General features: G+C 44.4%; 1 protein-coding gene and 1 long non-coding RNA gene across 7 annotated transcripts in view; one reads left to right on the forward strand and one right to left on the reverse strand.

The window, feature by feature from the left end:
• The window catches only part of RESF1 (retroelement silencing factor 1), a 28,757-nt gene extending 16,974 nt beyond the window's left edge, over nt 1–11,783 (reverse strand). For 2 of the 6 annotated variants that reach the window (XM_042050509.1, XM_042050515.1), the window contains exons 1-3: nt 7,980–8,076; nt 5,268–5,346; nt 239–416 (exon numbers count right to left, since the gene is read on the reverse strand). The gene's annotated coding sequence lies outside the window, so the exon portion shown is untranslated. Of the gene's footprint in view, nt 1–238; nt 417–5,267; nt 5,347–7,306; nt 7,528–7,557; nt 7,711–7,979; nt 8,077–11,544 lie in introns of those variants that run through there. The other 4 variants (XM_042050511.1, XM_042050510.1, XM_042050513.1 and 1 more) reach the window with 4 other exon arrangements.
• Nucleotides 8,168–9,292, forward strand: LOC121675260. The gene is made up of 2 exons (XR_006020017.1): nt 8,168–8,374; nt 8,801–9,292. It is a non-coding gene; the product is annotated as an uncharacterized LOC121675260 (long non-coding RNA).
• Nucleotides 11,784–12,072: the final 289 nt, after the last annotated feature.

The raw sequence follows: 12,072 nt of genomic DNA on the forward strand, positions 1-12,072 counted from the left end.
TTTTCCTCTCTTTATAACTGTATTTTAGATGCCACAACAGCACCAGCACACCTGAGCTTTCTTGCCCCAAAATTCTTAGAAGCGAAATAGGGGATTATTTGTCGGAAATTACCAAAATCTCAGATTGCCAGTCAATCACAGTGTATTTACATTAACCTTAAGCATATGAAGATTAGTAGTCACTTCACTTTGCAGATTCCCATTCCGCCATTTCCAACAGTGTTTTTCCCCCTTTTACCTATCAACTTCTGACAAATCGCGATGGGATTAATCCAATAATCCTCAAAGAGCTGCTGGTGTCATTGCAAAGTCTCTCTTGATGGTTTTTGAGTGATCTTGGGAATCCAGAGAAGTCCCAGCTGACTGGAAGCTAGCGAACGTTGTCCCAATTTTCAAGAAGGGCAAGAAGAAGGACCCTGGAAAGTAGAGGCCTATCAGCATCACTTCAGTGTCTGGTAAAATCATGGAAAACATTTTTCTGGGAGATACTGAAGAACACTTGGAGGACAACAGTCACCAGTCCCAGCCAGCACAGCTTCATGAGGGGAAAGCCAGCTTGTCACACCTGATTTCCTTCTACAACAGGGTAACCCACCTAGTTGATCTAGGAAAGCCAGCACACAAATCTTTTTGGACTTCAGTAAAGCTTTCAATACTGTCTCTTACAGTGTCCTTCAGGCAAAATGTCCAGCACACAGCTGGATAAACACATCATGTGATGGGTGAGCTGCTGGCTCACGGGTCAGGCACAAAGCATTGTAGTGACCTGGGTGACATCAGACTGGTGACCCATCACCTACTGGGGTTCCACAGGGCTGCATCCTCAGCCCTGTGCTCTTCAACATTTTCATTAACGACCTGGATGCAGGACTCAAAGGAATACTAAGTAAGTTTGTCTAAGACACTAAAGTAAAAGGAGCTGTTGACTCACTTGAAGGCAGGGAGACCCTTCAGAGAGACCTGGACAGATCAGAGGTATGGGCAATCATCAACTGTATCAAATTTAACAAGGGCATTTAAAATATATGATTAGCACTACCACTCATTGGTTCCTTTTATCAGGAAACATCTGTCTCCCACATCCCTGCCAGTGCCAGTTCCTGTCAGGAAACACCAGTTTCTTCACTTCCTCATATTGTTTAATTTTGAGGTGTTTCAGTCAGGCTGATATCAGCATTCTTCAACACGAAAAGCAACATGACCACGCTCCCTCCATCACCGGTGATTTTTGCAAGTAGGGCAAAGTTCAAGCTGTTTCACCCCCACTTATACAGTTTCACCCCCACTTATACTTGCTGCACTCACAAGTTTTCCAATTTCAGTATTTATGTTAGAAAAATTTGAAATTTGGTTTCAATAAAGATGTTTGATGCAGGACTACAGCTGCAGATTTCTACTTATCACACTTCACGGTACCACCAGCAAAATGATGAAGTACTAAGGCCTGAACAACAGACCTTGGGCGAAAGTTGACTTCTAGATGAACTTTCCAACCAAATATTATAGGTATCTGCTCATTACCAAATAATTAACAATTTGATACATGTATCCACTCATTGGAAAAACATGGTTTCAGTATTTAGAAACCAGGCAAGGCCAAATCTAGCCTTGTTTTGGAGTATAGGATCAAAGACAACTCCCTTGGTTCCTCCTTGAGCCTTAGCCATGCTTTGGAAGAAATCCAGTAGGAGAAAGAAACCAGATGTTCCTGCACTAGAAGTTATGGTAGCTTGTTTATTCAACAGAATAAAAATGGGACCCTCTCACCGCTAAGTCGGAAGCCTCATTTCCTGCGGGTGGAAACACCTGCAGGATTTCCCAGTTACCAGAAGTGGTTCTCCAGTCCTTTGCTGTGACAGTGGCTTCCCCCAGCTGACGCTTATCCTTTGCTTATCTTATCCTTTTGCAATTCTTTGCAGTTTCATATTATAGTAAATTACACTCGCTCCTTTATAGTTGGTGCCTGTGTCTTTTCTCGCCCTGCCCATCGGCAAAACAAATGTAGAAAAACAATGAAACAAGCCTCAATCTCTGAATGTGCCTTAAATCTTGGAGGGAATCTGGAAATTCTGCAGTTGAGAAATTACAATTATGTAATTCCATTTTAAGACTTATTCAGGGATGGTACAAAAATCAAAAATCAAGGAAAAAGCATTCCATGGTATCTGGCAATGGTCCCAATCCACTGTCCTACAGCTAATAATTGTACCCAGCAACACTGCCACAAGTGTCATGGGAAATGTGGTCATGGTCAACGGGTCAAGAATAAAGAAGTCATTCTTCTCACCATAAATGAGCTAATACAGATAAACACCATTCCACATACCAACAACCAGAAGCACTAGATACAGAAAAATCTGAATTTGTCATAAGCAGCATCGAAACTGAGCTCCAAGAGGTTATTCTGAAAGGTAGAAGTGAATCTTCTGCAAACACTATGAACTCCTGGCATTTGGAGGAGCCATGCTTCACAAGGAATTTTAACATTCTAGTTCTCCATGATACCAAGCAACAGCACCAGCAAAAGCGATGTCACTGTTCAGAACAAAATGAAATCTTCAAGATTGTATTGTTTGACTGTTTCAACCACGCATTCACTGCTTACACTCCTCAGAGGAAAAAAAAAATGTTCACTTTTGAGTAATAGCTGTAAGCCTGAGAAAGCAATTTTTAACAGAAAAGATTTGCAGGGAAAATGCATTAATAACAGGGACTGGATTCATCAGACAAATTGACATTCTATTCAGAATCCTACAGATGAAAGCTTTTCTACTAGTAGCATCAGACTCCTTTATACAGGAATATCCTTGCTTCTGTAACAAAGTTCATGTATATAATTGAAACACGTATCTCTAAGTATCATCTCTAGCTCATGCTTTTCTAGTTGTGAGTATTACCACGATGGGTGAGGGTCAGCTAAAGATGAAGCTGCCTTTTCTTGGATGGAACGACATTTTTTAGAAAATACCTATACCCCTTATGCTTCAGCTGCAAATTTGTATTTACCATCACACTGTTCTGCCAGTTGACATGGTCAGCACAAAAGACACAGACAACAACTTGAAGGAGTAAGTGTAATTTACTATAGCTCAAAACAGCAAATGATTACAAAAGGATAAGCTAAGCAATGCACCTAATCATTACTACAGCAGGTTGCCTATAGTGATTAATGAAGGTACATCACCAGTGATCGTAATATTTTATCATCATCCAGATCTGCACTTCAGCTGGGGAGCTCCAGTCACAGCGAAGGACTGGAGAGCCACTCCTGGTAACTGGGAAATTCTTCAGGTGCGTCCACCCACTGGTGAGGTCTCCATCTTTGCTGTGAGAGGGTCCAGATTTTATGTTGTTGAATAAACAAGCTTCCATACCTTCTAGTGCAGGAACACCTGGTTTCATTGTTGTGGCAGGACATGTTCCCCCCATCTCTATCACAGATGGCTGGTGTACATGGAAGAGATAACCCAGGCCAGGTCAAAGGCCCAGCAAGGAGTCATCTCTGGCGCCAAGAGGGCTGAGATCCTCTGACTAAGAATCAACATCTTGGTGGTCTGGAGAGCAGATGTGCGAGGAGATAAAAAAAGTAAACACTATTGACCTAAAGACACTGCTCTTTACAACTATAAAAGCCACACAAATTATTACGGAGATAAAAGCCTCTTACACACTCCCTGGAAACGTGTAGGACTTCTCTTATGACACTTGGACGCATCTTCATAGATACTTTTCCAGAAACTGAGAGGAAGGATTTGATGTATGCCCCATGAGGAACTGGTTGGTAAGATACACTGCATTCTAATCTCTTACTATGTCTTTGCTAGCTGTAAAACTGGGTACTTTAACCGTGCACTGTATGTTATCTACTAGTAGTGTTTCTTTGTTTATCCTGTGTAGTAAGAGGTCTGGTTAAAGTCTTATGTCTGTTTTTCTTGGGCTATTCAATAAATAATCCATGTTGTAATAGGCCTGATCGGTCACTATGAAGAACCTGCAACCAGAGTGGGTTTTGGGGTGCTGGCCGCCTCAGTAAAGTTACTGTCTACTGCCAGAGGCCTGGGCAGAGGCAGAAAATTGTTTACAACTCCCCTCTCCATTTGTAACAATTGTCCTCTTGGGTTCCACACAAAGCCTGGCCAGGGCCCAAGGAGGAACCAAGGCAGCTGGCTTTGACCATGTACCTCCAAACAAGGCCAGATATCTGATTTCACAGCCCTGAAGGGCCTCTGAACACAAAGAAATATGTTCCTATCACACTACATGTTTCACTAATGATCACGCATCTTTCGCTAATAAGAGAATACCATTATACAATGTTTGGTTGGAAGGCTCATTGAGAGTCAACTTCAGCTCAGGGCCTATTTTCCAGGCCTCAGTATTTCACATGCTTCACAGACACAAGAGAAACACTGAGAAACCATGAACATGCTTCAACCTCTGAAGAATTTCCAAGTTCTTTTCAAGTTTCAAGGCACATTTCAACAACTGTCTTACATCCCCAGTAGTTGTAGACATCCCCTTTTAGAAGTATTGCTCCCTAATCACTTAATGTCTAATGACTACTCATTGGAGACAAGCTTGCAATCTATGTACAGGATACTCACTGAAGTGCAAATTAGGAAGTTAATTGAATTTCAGTCATGGGAATCTTCCACAAGCAGTACTGGAAGAGCTCTTTGGCATATCTGCATTTTATGGAGACCATTTATATCCAGCATGAAGGCACAGCACTACCTTCAAGATCAGGAATATTTTTTAAAAGTACAGCTTCTCTTCTGACTGGTGAAGTTTCCTGCCTACTATAAGTTACAATATCAATCCTTCCATTAAATTAGCTTCCCTGAAATTCCTCCAAGTATAAAATCCGACAGCTTTTTTCTTCTACATTTCCCCTGCCCTATGCAGTTTTGAAACTCCTGAGAACTTGAGTTGCTTATGTTTATCAGAAACACAAATGGTAGTCAGAAACATCCTAGTAGTGTCTAGCAATCAAATGTGTGAAAAAATAAAAATCCATTCCCTGTCAGCAATAGGAAAGTACTACAGTTCTTAAAAAAACTGGCTGTAACAGTACTGAATATAACTTAGAAATGCTTTGAGTAACAAAGACAGGTAAGTTTATATCTTCCCCAAACCTATTTTCTTCCCCATTTCTACCTCTTCAGTTGCACTGATGCTGCTACTTGTGATGCTTCAGGATGAAGCAAACTAGACAATAAAATGGCTCCCACAATTTCACTTTAAAAAGTGAAAAAAAGATCACTTACTTCAGCAATCTTGTGTGTCTCTTCAGACAGAGGTGGAGCACTCACTGGAGGAAAAGGAGCTCCTCACTGGTCTTGGCTCCTAAAAGGGACAACAGCCAACAAGCTTGAAGTGCTGCTTTTACCAAAGGAGCAATGACCCATACCAACAAGACCACCAGAGTCTCCTATGTCCTGATTACCAGTAATATATCAAAAGATCCCCTGGCAGATTTTGAATTCCGATTTGCTGTGAAGCACCAGTCTTCTTTCATTAGTGCCCAGTAACAGTTTATACAGGCAAAGATTAGCATTACCTAATGCTAACAACCACAATGGCTGTTTTCACCATTTTTCCTTGCCTTTGCTTTTTTCCCTTCCTCTTCGTCAGAGTCACCAGCAGGGTCTAAGGTTTTTCACAAGCTCTCATAGCTATGCTCAGCAAAGCAGGAGCTGCTCTAGGAACTCAGAGAGTTGAATTGCACCTTCATGGTTTTCTGCTCCCTCCTTTACTCCTTTTGCTGTCTTCAGCCATGCCTTTTAAATTATGGAGTGGGGAGTACTGCTCTCCCTCTGACAACTCTTAGTCTTCAATACAGAGAAGAAAGGCTCAACATCAAACCAACAGGTTAATTATTACAAGAAAGACCACAAATGCTATGACAAAGTGTCACATCTCCAACTCACTGATATGGGTGCAGCAAATGAAACTGAACAAAAAAAGGCAAATAAAATAGTTGGGAAAGATTGTTTTGTGTCACTTTTAGAAATGTACAAAAATATTCTCCTACCAAAACACCTTAGCCTGCAGAAAACAATCTAAGTCAGCAATTTGTTGGCTTTTAAAGAGACAGTGTTTGAGAGACAGCCTCCTGAAAATCAGAGTATTTTACTGATTTTACAACTACTTTTTTTTAAGACTAGTGGGAAGGGGGAAATGCAAAAAAGCTGTGCCTTAAATAGAAAACAGAACCAAAATGACAAAATAAAACTTCTTCTAAAAATCTAGCAGACCAATGAACTGGAGAAAGTTTTAGCTTCTATTTAGAAGGAAACCAAAACACCCCAGAATAGACTTGATATAAAGCATGCTGTAATGTTTTTTTTCTTCTGCCAAAACATCAGACAATATATTATTTCGTGGGGAAAAAATACTGTTTAAGCTTGAACTACAAAGGAGCTGGATTCTTGAACTCTGCCTCCCAACTCACTGCAGTAATCCACACAAACACTGAACTAATAGTTGCTGGTAAACATCTTGGGAACAACCTCAGTACATTTTCCAAGACTTTGCACCTTGAGACTCAGGGGAACCTTTATACTGGCACAGGCACCAAGAGTAATGGATTTAATTTCACAGACAGTAACATAAAAGCAATCATTATCACAAGTCTGTTTTCTCTGCCAGGAATATCTAAATGTTTTGGGACATCAGTTGGCTAGTTCAAGGGAACAGGGCGATAAGAGCCCAGTTAGGAGTTTTTGATGTTAGTAGCAAGTTTTACTCCCATCATTCTCAGATGCAAAAGAGAGAAAATATTTACCAGGAGTCATGATGAGCTGGGTTTGTTTTGTTCTATTTTTAAGTCCTCCCAGGAGGCTAGTTAAGAGCAGGGAAATGCCCAAACTTATCACAGAGCTCCTAGAATGAGTTGAGTCAACCTACTAACAACTTCTAGGAAAACAACCACCAGCATTCCTATGGGCTTCTGAAACTTATCCAGTGCTCCAGGGGAAAATCTACTCATGTTCTACCTGATGCCTCTGGTTTTTTTATGCCACGGGCATACAAAGCACATCTCCCACAGCATAGGAGGAAAGTTGCTACGCATTGATGGGGTACTTGCATTTTTTTCCCATATCTCCATCTGCCTCTGCAGATGGAATAAGCAAGTTAATTCTATCAACTACAGTACTCAGACGACCCAAAGCAGAAACAGTGAGCCTATGCCTCTTAAAAACCTTTTTTTTCTTCTTGAGTAATATAAACAGTTTTATCAGTTCAACCACAATACACGACTGCAGATGTCCCTCTTACACAGAGCAGAGCACCGGCTCCTTACCGCACACCTTGTGATGCCGTCTGAGAGTCTGAAGCAAAAAAATCACTAACGCTGGACTTTCATCGCAGAATTTAAACACATGACGCTCGAAATACCTGGTCTTCAACCCTGACAGTGATTACTCTTTTTTGTCTGTTTTGTTTTGGGGGGGAGGGGGATTTCCTCGTTGTTTGGTTTTTGGTTTTTTTAAATATCTTTCGACCGCATCTCCCCGGATTGCCATACCCTATGGAGAAACACAGCAAACAAACCTCCACGTCCTTAAGGTGATCGGGGCGGGGATGTTTCCGGAGCCTGCGCATCGCACTGTCCTTGTTCAGGCACTCGCAGGACTCTTATTAACTGATGTTAATTGATTCCGCGAGACGAGCAGCGGACTAGCTGCCGGGCCCCGCGCTCCGCCCGGGCCCCCCGCCCCACCGCGACCCCGCTCCTGCGCTGCGCGGCCCCCGCGGCCTCCCCGCTCCCCGGCCCAGCCACGGAGAGGGCTCCGCCCGCCGGCCCCGAGCCCTCCGCAGGGGCCGGCAGCTCCCGGGGAGCGGCCCCAGGCAGGCGCTGGGTGCCGGCCCCGCGGGCGGAGGGGAGGACAGGACGGCACAGCCCCCGCCGCCCGCCGCTCCCCACCCGGCTCCCTTCCTTCCTTCCTTCTCCCCGCCGCCGCGCACGTCCTCACCGAACCCGGCCGACCACTCGTCCGCAACCCCAGCCGGCGGCCCCGATCGGAGACGGAAAGAGACCCTGGCTCCGGGCAGCGGGGCGGGAGCTCCGGGGCGGGGGCAGAGGCGGGGCCGGCGCGTCCTGCCCGCCCAGCGCGGGGTATGCGGGGCCGCGGCCGCGGGGGAAGCCGAGCGCAGTGCCGCGGGCAGCGGCACCAGACTGAGCCTCCCGGTCCTCAGGGCCTCCGGGCTGAGCCCCTCCTCCCTGCCGCTTTCTCTGCCTCCCTTCCAGCCTTCTCAGCTCTCCAGAGAACCCCCACAGCTCCCTGCTTCAAGCGCATCACGTTTTTAAAGAAAAATACAGTGGTTTTTTCACATTTCGCCACGAGCTGAGGACCACTTGAGACTTCAGGTAGAAGAAATCTTGTAAATATTCTGATAAAATAATCGATTTAATCATACAAATGAGTTAGTTATGATTGCAAGTAGAAAATTGTGACGTGTAAGGCATAGGAATGTCAGGAGTGCCGTGTTTACAATATGCAACCACAGAAACCTTGGCGAGAAGCTACTGGGTATCTTACATTTTGTTCAAGAAACTCTTGAGACCATCATACGCACCAGTTAAGGTGCTTGGAAGCCCCCTACCCTTCCCATCCTGATTGGAATATCCAGGATTCCAATCAGTAGAGCTCAGTAGAGATGCCCAATGATTGAATTAGGGTAGGAATACTGATGAAGTTATTTGAGTAGCAAAACCAGCTATGGTAAAGGTTAAATTTAAGAGCAGGCATATTATGCATAGTGTTAAAAGCTGCAAATGTTTATTAAACTATAGAGGTAGATGAGTTCTCCTCTGCGATTGAAAGGAGGATGCGTTTGCAGAATTACGCCGTATATCCGGAATCATATGAGTTGCCAAAGATATGCCTTCGCGGTTTGTGAAATATGTATCGCCAAATATGTATCGCTTCTGCCCGCTTCCGTTTACAAGTTATGTAAGTAGAGAGATAGTATACCAAATATGGAAGAAAAAGATAAGGGTCATGAACAGGACAAGAGAGGAAGACTTCTTACTTCAGCCTCGACGACCACCGGGAGGCAGAGAAAGACCCCCTAGCAACAAGATGCACATGCGCAGAGAGAACCACAAGCTACAAGCAGAAGAGCAATACAGGAACAAGAAAGCGGAAGTATGAGAGTATAAAAGGACAATGGTTTGGAGTATTAGGGTGGCAGTTGGTGGAGCGGAGACTCCCCTGTCACCCAGCGCTGCTTTTGCTCACATTCTACTTGCCTAATCATTAATAAATTTCATTTATTAAACTAAGAGTGTATTGCCCTTTTGTTAAGGACTTTTAACACATAGTATGTAAAAGAACTTACATAACAATGACTCACCAGAAAAAGTATATAGAATGGATGGATTTTATTTACTAAGCAGAACACGCTTGGAGGAGTAATCCCCCGTGTTCCTGGCACCAAAATAAAGAAGTGTTTGCCTATTCACATTGTGCAGAAAAACCACACTGAGAAAAGCCAGTATCCATAAAGGAGACAGAGGAATTCTGCAAATGTATTCGGATGAAGGGAGAGAGTTCACTAGGCCATGCCCCCACGGAGTGTCTCTCAAGGTTCTGGAGCACACAGCCTCCTTTTATCTAAACTCCTGACCCCATGATGCCCTCCTCTTCCTTTCCCTATTGGCTGAGGTACTAGGAAGGCATAGACTTCCTGAACCACCTACTACGTTTTCCCTCTTGAACATGTATGGTCATTTTCCCCTAAAGTTCAGGCTCTCTGGGTTCTGCAATAGACTTTGTGCGGACCCATTACTCCTATTACCCTAAAGCTCAGAAAATCAAACTGTCTGGGTCAAACTGTCCGGGTTCTGCAACTTGCTCGGTGTTCACAGAGACATTAAGACCCATTTCTCCTAAAGGTCTCCACAGCCATTCTTCCCTATTCTGGTCCATGAAGACTACACAACACAAAAGACAGTGCAAGTGTCGAGATGAGGTCAAGAAGTGGGCATGAGCTGTTGACCAAAGGATTGAGACCACCAAAGACCCTCAACCTCCCACAACCCATTTCTAGAGAGGTCCTACAGAGAGATCTAGATTGACTGGAGAGCTTTAGCAATCATCAGCTGTATGAAAGATAACAAGAGCAAGTGCTGAATTCATCACCTGAGATAGGGTAATCTTGATTATATATGCAAACTGGGGACTGTAAGGAGTTAAAAAGTACATTTGCCTCTCTGAAACACAGTTAATGTTAAGGCTAGAGAAAGAACTTGCCATAAGATAAGCACAGAAAGGAGGAATTTGCAACAGGAAGGCACTAATTCCAGGCCTGGTGGAAGCTATATCTGGTTAGCACATCCTGCTTAATGCATCTGGACAAAAAATTTCTGCCATGGCAAGCTGTGTGAAAGGAAGCAACTACTCATATGCACATCACTGGTCAAACAAAGATCACCCCATATTATGGGACAGACAGTATCTGCAACCAACAAAACCTTGGAGGAAGCATGCTCAGAAAGAGGACCTCACCCTCACTTAGCATGCAATGAAGGCACGCTCAACCTCGCTTCCCATGTAAATTAGGAACACATCTCCATAGATACTCAGAACCTGGACTGTATAAAGGTGGTACCACCAAAAGAACGACCTGGAACCCCCACCACTGAGAAGCCCAGAGTGAGGAAGGACCAATGGGACACTCCTGGATGTGTGGGTGGTGGATCTTCTGCTTGATTTCTTTCTTTCTCTCCCTCTCTCTTCTCTAGTTCTTTTTCTATCTCTCTAGCTCATGTTTGTTGTTAAATAAAATCCATACAGTTTACTCCAGCATATGGTCTCATTTGCACCTTAATTCAGGCAGAGGCATCTGTCACTAATAACAGGGACAAGAGGCTGAAGAACAGCCTCACAAAAAGAGATCTGGGGGCTCAGATCGAAGGGAAGTTGGGTATGACTCAACAGTGTTCCCGGGCAGCCAAAAGGGCCAACCATGTCGTGGGCTGGATATCAAGCTGAGCACTTTGAGCTGTTTGAGGGAGGCAATTGTCCAGCTCTACTCTGCACTGGTGTGACCTCCCCTCTGTATATAGGGAGAGTTCTGTGTGTAGTTTTGGGCACTTCAGTATAAGAATGACATCAAATTATTAGAGAGTGACCAAGATGGTGAACAGCCTCAAGTGCCACCTTTACAAACAGTGGCAGAGGCCACTTGATTTCTTCAGCTTGGAGAAGACCGAAGGGTGACCCCATTGCAGCCTACAACTTCCTTGAAGGGGATGTCATGAATGAGTATTTTGGCCACTTAAAGAATCACCATCTAAGTTATTAGAAAAAGAGGTTTTAATATATGTTTATGAAAGCGTGACTTAACAGAATTCAGTAGCAAAGTTTACCCTATTACCACGTAAAATAAAGCATATAAAGAAAAACTGGATCAGAACATATTTTAAATAATTTTCACAGACTCTGGGTTACAAAAGGATGAGAGTGCTACATGGTAAGGGAGACACTCCCATTGGGTCACAACATTCAGAATGGATTCCCTTGCCAAACTTACCCTCAGGTGTCGCAGTGACCACTGTCTTCAGCCCGGCCAGCACCTCTCGTGTGCGGCAGGAGCAGGGAGCAGCCAAAGGCTCGAAGCTTTAAAGCTGCTCCTCTGGAGTCCAGCTCTGCCCAGGGGAGCTGAAGCTCCAAGCGCTGTGGCTGTCAGCAGCCCCAACGAGGGAGAGGATAGAAAGTTGCGGGGAGGCTTGCCTTTGGATACAGTTTCAAATTTATTGGCCGAAGGGAGTCTAAGGAGCACAAGCAAAGATCAGACCCTGTGCAACAACTTATAAAGGGAGGTGTTACAACGGGGATGGCCCGACAGGGGACCAATAGGGGTCTTTGGGGGAGGGATATGGACAGGGATAGACATTCACGTGGACCAATAGTCTCAAGGGATGGAGGGAAAGGGGTCACATGCCCCAATGGGGCATTGAGGTTTAGCGGATTTCCAAGAGGGGAGGTATCCGAGGGGGCAGGGTCTCGGGGGATTGACGGGGACCATAAAAGGGTAATTAGGGAGGGCTTTGGTGACAGG

This window comes from Corvus kubaryi, unplaced genomic scaffold, assembly GCF_017639235.1.
Source record: "Corvus kubaryi isolate FWS band 111438036 unplaced genomic scaffold, C.kubaryi_AGA036_p1.0 74, whole genome shotgun sequence".
NCBI lineage: Eukaryota > Metazoa > Chordata > Aves > Passeriformes > Corvidae > Corvus > Corvus kubaryi.